This window comes from Nicotiana attenuata, chromosome 6 (assembly GCF_001879085.1).
Source record: "Nicotiana attenuata strain UT chromosome 6, NIATTr2, whole genome shotgun sequence".
Taxonomy (NCBI): domain Eukaryota; kingdom Viridiplantae; phylum Streptophyta; class Magnoliopsida; order Solanales; family Solanaceae; genus Nicotiana; species Nicotiana attenuata.
The window spans coordinates 24,379,350-24,387,702 of NC_031994.1; positions in this window are offsets into that span (position 1 = coordinate 24,379,350).

Below are 8,353 nucleotides of genomic sequence, written 5' to 3' on the forward strand. Positions count from 1 at the left end.
CAGAAGCGGCTAAGGAAGCGCACCTGCGATAGCGCAGGTGCAAGGAAATGATCGTAGATGCGGAGCTTGGACTTTAAGTGAAAACCGCAGATGCGGTGTCTTGGGCCGCAGAAGCGGTAGCGCAGAAGCAGAGTTTGGGCCGCAGGTGCGAAAAGCCTGGGCCAGAAGGTATGAAAGATTTCTTTCGCGATTTTTGAGTTATTCTTCACCATTTGCATGCGGGTTTGAGCTTGGGGGAGCTATTTGAAGAGGGATTTCAAGGGGATTTCATAGAGGTAAGGTTTTTGGACCCTAAACTCGTTTCTATGGTGTTATTTCACTGATCTGGCTTGAAAATTTATGGAAATTGAGAGTTAAATATTGGGAAACTAGGGCTTGAGATTGGAGACCTTTGAGCAAGGGTTTGAGGGGTCATTTGTGGTCGTATTTTAATACTTTTGTTATTTATGAACTCGTGGGGAGATAAGGAGTCTATTGATGTATATTTTATCGAATTTCGAGATGTGGGCCCGGGGGTCGGGTTGGACCAATTTCGGGATTTTTGGTATAATTTGATTATTTTTGCATGGCCTTCGTTCCCTTAGCTTATTCTAATGTTATGATTCTGATTTTGGGTAGATTCGACGCAAGTTGAGGCCGAGACGAGAGGCAAAGGCGTCGCGGAGTAGTATTTCATCCGGTTTAAGGTATGTAACCATTGTAAATCTGGAACTGAGGGTGTAAACCCCGATATTTCGTATTGTTTTGATGAATGAGGTGACGCACATGCTAGGTGACGAGCGTATGGGCGTGCACCGGTAGGAATTGTGACTTGGTCCGTCCCATAGAGACTATTAAGCCGCATATTTGATTTGAAATCTTATGATATCACGTATTTTAGAGATTGACACTATATTATGGGTTGTATGCCATGTTTGGGGTCTTGTGCCGACCTGTTGAGACCCTTAGGGGCATTTTTTTTCCTGCATTCCTCACTCTATTTGTTTGAAAGCATATCATCAGCCATGTTTTACCTGTTTATTGTTTAAAACCTGGTTTTTATCACTCTACTTCTTAAATTTGAAAAGCTGTTTGGGCTGAGTATCCCTGATTTCCACTGTTATGCCCGAGTGGCTGTGAGGTTAATGACTAAGAGAGGTTGAGGACCTAGTCGTGAGGATCATATATATATTGTGGATCGGGCTGCACGCCGCAGCAATATTATATGTATATGTTATGGATCGGGCTGCACGCTGCAACGTTACTTATATGGATCGGGCTACATGCCGCATTGATATATATATTGGATCGGGCTGCATGCCGCAGCGATATGACGCTTGGGCTGTAGGAGCCCCTCCGATATCTGTACAACCCCAGTGAGCGTAGTCGATTATAAACTATGGATCAGGCTGCACGCCGCAACGATTATTATGATTAATACTATTATGAGATATTATTGAGCCCGAGTGTTGAGTGTGAATACTGTGTGACGGGAGCTGAGTCACGAGGGACCGAGAGGCTATATTTATGATTGATACCTTGCCCGAGGGGCCCATTTAAGACGTTGTTGCTGATTTCACTCTTCTTTTATAGTGAGCCTCTGTTGAAAATTGCTAAGTAAACGATTTTAAAGTATTTCAACTGAAACTGAAGTTTTACGAAGTAACTGGCTTTTAAACTGTTGAGTTTGACTTGATATTATGTTGTATGCTCTTTTACTTGATTTCTTTACTGCTCGTCACTGCACTTAGACCTTATTTACTTTAGTTACTTACTGAGTTGGCGTTCTCACGTTACTCCCTACACCTTGTGTGCAGATCCAGGTGCCCGAGCAGCAGAGTGAGAGTTCCCGGCATTTTCGAAGTTTATCGGAGATTGCAAGGTAGCTGCACGGCATCCGCAGCCCTGCTTTCCTCCTTCGTATCCTTGTTTTTCCGCATTTTAGACTTATCATGTATTAGACTGTCGGACTGGTTGTATTTAGTGGCTCTAGACTTGTGACACCAGATGATTAGGCTGTGTTTGGTTTGTTGTTATACCGTCTTTCCGCGCATTTCAGTGATTTAAATATTTCTCATACAAATTTGAAGCTTAATTAGTGTTAGAAAAATGGTTTATTAAAAGGGATTTACTGTGGTTAATTGTTTGGGTTGGCTTGCCTTGTATTGTGATAGGCGCCATCACGACCGGGGTATTTGGGGTCGTGACAAGTTGGTATCAGAGCCTTGGTTACATTGGTCTCGCGAGTCATGAGCCGGTTTAGTAGAGTCTCGCGGATCGGTACGGAGACATCTGTATTTATCCTCGGGAGGCTGCAGAACCTTTAGGAAAAACTTCTCATTCTTGAATTCCTTTTGTGCGAATATGTAGATTCTAGTACTAAACTTCTATTATTCTATTCTCTCACTGATGGCGAGGAAACGTGCTACCGGTCAGGATGGACGACCACCAGTACCACCAGTTGGGGCCACTAGGGGCCGAGGACACGGTTGAGGCCGTGGTAGGGGCAGGGGTGTAGCCAGCACCGCAGCTAGGGCATCACCTGTAGATCCACTAGCCGCCCCAGTTCAGGGTGAGGTCCCTGTTGCGGACGCTCCAGCAGCACCAGCTCATGCACCGATTGTGCCTATTGTGATTCCCGGCCTTCAGGAGGCTCTAGCTCAGATTCTATCAGTGTGCACTGGTTTGGCTCAGGCGGTCTCAGTTACTACGACCGCAGCTACTTCTCAGGCCAGGGGAGGCACTCAGACTCCCGCCGCCCGCACACTCGATCAGGTTGTCCAGGGGTTGCAGACACCAGAGGCACTACTAGCCCAGCCGGCGGCAGCTGCTCAGGGTTATGTAGCTCCAGCTATGCCAGAGGACGAGTAGCGCATATTGGAGAGGTTTGGCATACTCCAGTCTCCTACTTTCGGTGGTGCAGAGGGCGAGGACGCCCAGGGTTTCTTGGATAGATGTCAGAGGATTCTTCACGCCGCGGGTATTCTAGAGACCAGTGGGGTCGCATTCACGACTTTTCAGTTTACGGGAGCTGCCTTTACTTTGTGGGAGGCTTATGAGAGGCGTAGGCCTGTTGGTGCGGCGCCCCTTACTTGGCAGCAGTTCTCCGCTCTCTTTTTGGAGAAATATGTGCCACAGTTCCGCAGGAAAGAGCTGCGTAGGCAGTTCGAGAAGTTGTGACTGGGGAATATGAATGTTACACAGTACGAGATGAGGTTCTCCGAGTTAGCTCGGCATGCTATCTGGTTGGTTCACACAGATCGAGAGAGGATCAGGAGGTTCGTTGATGGCCTCACATATCAGCTTCGGATTCTCATGACTAGGGAGAGGGTGTCAGGTGCTACTTTTGAGGAGGTTATTGACATCGCCCGCGAGATTGAGTCAGTTCATCGCCAGGAGCAAGAAGAGAAGGAGGCCAAGAGGCCTCGAGGATCTGGTAGCTATGGTGGTGCTCCTTCAAGGGGTCAGTTTTAGCACGGCAGAGGCCGTCCATACAAGCAGGCTCAGTCAGCTCGCCCAGGTTATCGTGGGGCATCGTCGGGTCATGGGTCTCACAGTTCTCCTCAGGATCATTTATCACTCAATGCCCTTCCATCCCAGAGTTCCTCTCGTGCTCCATCAGTTCAGTTCTCTTCTATGATAGGTGCATCTACTAGCCATCCCGGAGCTAGGGGTTCCTTTCAATCCCCGTCTACAGCACCGGGGAGTTATTATGAGTGTGAAGAGTTCGGGCATATGAGGAGACAATGTCCTCGTCTTTTTTAGGGTCCGTCTCAGCAGAGGGGTCAGCCCTCGACTTCAGATCCAGTCACTTCACCACCCGCTCAGGCAGCTAGAGGTGGGGGTCAGTCAGCTAGGGGTCGCCCTAGAGGGGGAGGTCGATCAGGTGGTGGTCAGGCCCGTTTCTATGCAGTTCCAGCTAGACCTGACGCTGTTGCTTCAAATGCGGTGATTACAGGTATTATTTCAATCTGCCGCACAGATGCCTCTGTGTTATTTGATCCTGGCTCTACATTCTCTTATGTGTCATCTTATTTTTCCCATTATTTGGATACGCCCTGCAAGTATCTCGTTTCTTCTGTTCATGTCTCTACTCCGGTGGGCAATACTGTTGTGGTAGACCGCGTATACCGGTTGTGTGTTGTGTCTATTGGGGGCCTGGAGACCCGAGTGGATCTTCTGTTGTTATGTATGGTAGAGTTCGATGTGATATTGGGCATGGATTGGTTATCTCCGTGTCGGGCTATTCTGGACTGTCATGCCAAGAGAGTGACGTTAGCTATGCCGGGTGTGCCACGGATTGAGTGGCGAGGTCTGTCTGATTATGTTCCCAACCGAGTAATCTCATTCTTAAAGGCCCAGCATATGGTTGGGAAGGGTTGTCTTTCATACTTAGCATTTGTGAGGGATGTTAGTGCAGAGACTCTCAGCATTGATTCTATTCCAGTTGTGAGCGATTTACAGATGTGTTTCCTTTAGACTTGCCGGGCATGCCACCGGACAGGGATATCAATTTTGGTATTGATCTGGTGCCGGGCACTCAGCCCATTTCTATTCCATCGTACCGTATGGCACCAGCGGAGTTGAAGGAGTTAAAGGAGCAGCTTCAAGAACTCCTTGATAAGGGGTTTATTCGGCCTAGTGTGTCGCCTTGGGGTGCGCCTATCCTATTTGTGAAGAAGAAGGATAGCACGATAAGGATGTGCATTGATTACAGGCAGTTGAACAGGGTTACAATTAAGAACAAGTATCCTCTACCTCGCATTGATGATTTGTTTTACCAGCTTCAGGGAGCGAGAGTGTTCTCCAAGATTCATCTCCGTTTAGGTTATGACCAGTTGAAGATCAGGGACTCAGATGTTCTTAAGACAGCTTTCAGGACCCGATATGGTCACTATGAGTTCCTGGTGATGTCTTTTGGGCTGACCAATGCCCCAGGAGCGTTCATGCATTTGATGAACAACGTGTTTCGGCCTTATCTCGACTCATTGGTCATAGTTTTCATTGATGATATTCTGGTGTATTCGCGTAGTCAGGAGGAATGCACAGAGCATTTGAGAGTTGTCTTGCAGAGATTGAGGGAGGAGAAGCTTTATGCAAAGTTCTCCAAGTGTGAGTTTTGGTTCAGTTCAGTGGCTTTCTTAGGGCACGTGGTGTCCAGTGAGGGTATTCAGGTTGATCCAAAGAAGATAGAGGCGGTTCAGTGTTGGCCCAGACCGTCCTCAGCTATAGAGATTTGCAGTTTTCTTGGTTTGGCAGGTTATTACCGTCGGTTTATTTAGGGATTTTCATCTATCGGATCGCCTTTGACCAAGTTGACTCAGAAGGGTGCTCCATTTATGTGGTCGGATGAGTGTAAAGAGAGCTTTCAGAAGCTCAAGACTGCCTTGACCACAGCTCCAGTATTAGTGTTGCCATCAGCTTCAGGTTCTTATACCGTGTATTATGATTCTTCGAGAGTTAGTATTGGGTGTGTGTTGATGCACGGGGGTAGAGTTATTGCTTATGCTTCTCGTCAGTTGAAGCCCCATGAGAAGAACTACCTTGTTCATGATTTGGAGTTGGTTGCCATTGTTCACGCGTTGAAGATTTGGAGGCATTACTTGTATGGTGTGTCTTGTGAGGTGTTTACCGATCATCGTAGCCTCCAGCACTTGTTCAAGCAGAAGGATCTCAACTTGAGGCAGCGGAGTTGGTTGGAATTGCTAAAGGATTATGATATTACTATCTTGTACCATCCGGGGAAGGCCAATGTGGTGGCCGATGCGTTGAGCCGAAAGGCAGTAAGTATGGGGAGTTTGGCGTATATTCCAGTTGGGGATAGACCTCTTGCAGTGGATGTTCAGGACTTGGACAATAGGTTCGTGAGGTTGGATATTTTGGAGCCCAGTCGGGTATTGTCTTGTGTGATTTCTTAGTCTTCCTTATTTGATTGCATCAGAGAGCGCCAGTATGATAATCCTCATTTGCTTGTCCTTAGGGACAGAGTTCAGCACGATGATGCCAGAGATGTGACCATTGGTGATGATGGGGTGTTGAGGATGCAGGGCCGGATATGCATGCCCAATATAGATGGGCTTCGGGAGTTGATTCTGGAGGAGGCCCGTAGCTCGCGGTATTCCATTCATCCGGGTGCCGCGAAGATGTATCAGGATCTGAGACAGCACTATTGGTGGCGGAGAATGAAGAAGGACATTGTGAGATTTGTAGCTCGGTGTCTCAATTGTCAGCAGGTGAAATATGAGGATCAGAGACCAGGTGGCTTACTTCAGCGGATGGATATTCCAGAGTGGAAGTGGGACGGATCAGCATGGACTTTGTAGTTGGGCTCCCACGGACTTTGAAGAAGTTCGATGCTATTTGGATGATTGTGGATCGGCTGACCAAGTCCGCGCACTTCATTCCTGTGGGTACTTCTTATTCTTCAGAGCGGTTGGCAGAGATCTATATCTGGGAGATTGTTCGTTTGCATGGTGTCCCGGTTTCCATCATTTCAGATAGGGGCACTCAGTTTACTTCACAATTTTGGAGGTCTGTACAGCGAGAGTTGGGTACTCAGGTTGAGTTGAGCATAGCTTTTCACCCTCAGACGGACGGGCAGTCCGAGCACACTATTCAGATATTGGAGGACATATTGCGTGCTTGTGTCATTGATTTTGGAGGGTCATGAGATTGGTTTCTACCACTTGCAGAGTTTGCTTATAACAACAATTACCAATCGAGTATTCAGATGGCTCCATATGAGGCTTTGTACGGGAGGCGGGTGTAGATCTCCAGTTGGTTGGTTTGAGCCGGGTGAGGCTAGGCTATTGGGTACAGACTTGGTGCAGGATGCTTTAGACAAATTGAAGGTGATTCAGGAGAGGCTTCGTACAGCGCAGTCGAGACAAAAGAGTTATGCTGATAGGAAGGTTCGGGATGTCTCCTACATTGTTAGGGAGAAGGTTCTGTTGAAGGTTTCACCCATTAAGGGTGTTATGAGATTTGGGAAGAAAGGTAAATTCAGTCCTCGGTTCATTGGGCCTTTTGAGGTGCTTCGGAGGATTGGGGAGGTGGCTTATGAGCTCGCATTGCCACCCAGCCTATCGAGTGTGCATCCGGTATTTCATGTTTCTATGCTCCGGAAGTATATTAGGGATCCGTCTCATGTTTTGGACTTCAGCACGGTTCAGTTAGATGATGATTTGACTTATGATGTGGAGCCAGTAGCTATTTTGGAGCGGCAGGTTCGAAAGTTGAGGTCAAAGGATATAGCTTCAGCGAAAGTGCAGTGGAGAGGTCAGCCCGTGGAGGAGGCTACTTGGGAAACTGAGCGGGAGATGCGGAGCAGATATCGTTGACTATTCGAGGCTTCAGGTATGTTTCTTGACTCGTTCGAGGACGAACGTTTGTTTAAGAGGGGAAGGATGTAACGACCCGGCCGGTCGTTTCATGAGTTACCACTCTGTTTTCCCTATTTCTGCTTCTTAATGTCTTGTTTAGCTGTATTATGTGTTATCGGGTTGGTTGGCTCGGGTTCGGAGAGGTTCTGGTAAGGTTTGAGACACTTAGTCTCTTTTGAGTGAGCTTAAGTTGGAAAAGTCAACCGGATGTTGACTTATGTGATAAAGGGCTCGGATGTGAATTTCGATGGTTCGGATAGCTTTGGGAGGTGATTTCGGACTTAGGAGTGTGATCGGAACGTGTTTTGGAAGTCCGTAGAAGATTTAGGCTTGAATTGGCGAAATTAGAATTTTGGCGTTTTCCGGTTGATAGGTGAGATTTTGATATAGGGGTCGGAATGGAATTCCGGGAGTTGCAGTAGGTCCACTGTGTCATTTTGAATGTGTGTGCAAAATTTAAAGTCATTCGGACGTGGTTTGGTAGACTTTTTGATCAAAAACGAAATTCGGAAGTTTTAGAGTTCATAGGCTTGAATCCGATGTGTTTTTTTTTTGCTTTGATGTTGTTTGAGGTGTTTTGAAGATTGGTATAAGTTTGGATGGTGGTATATGATTTGGTTGTGCTTTTGGTTGGGGTCCCGGGGATCTCGGGGTGATTTTGGATGGTTGTCGGGAAGATAGGAATTTGGAAATGGCAGCTGAAGCTAAGTCTGCTATCATAACCGCACCTGCGGTTAGGGGACCGCAGGTGCGGGCTCGCAGAAGCGCCCAATGGGTCGCAGATGCCGAAGGAGGGCCATGCAGCTGGAACCTCAGAAGCTGCTAAGGAAGTGCACCTGCGGTAGCGCAGGTGCGAGGAAATGATCGCAGATGCGAAGCTTGGACTTTAAGTGAAAACCGCAGATGCGGTGTCTTGGGCCGCAGAAGCGATAGCGCAGAAGCGGAGTTTGGGCCGCAGGTGCGAAAACCCTGGGCCAGAAGGTATAAAAGAT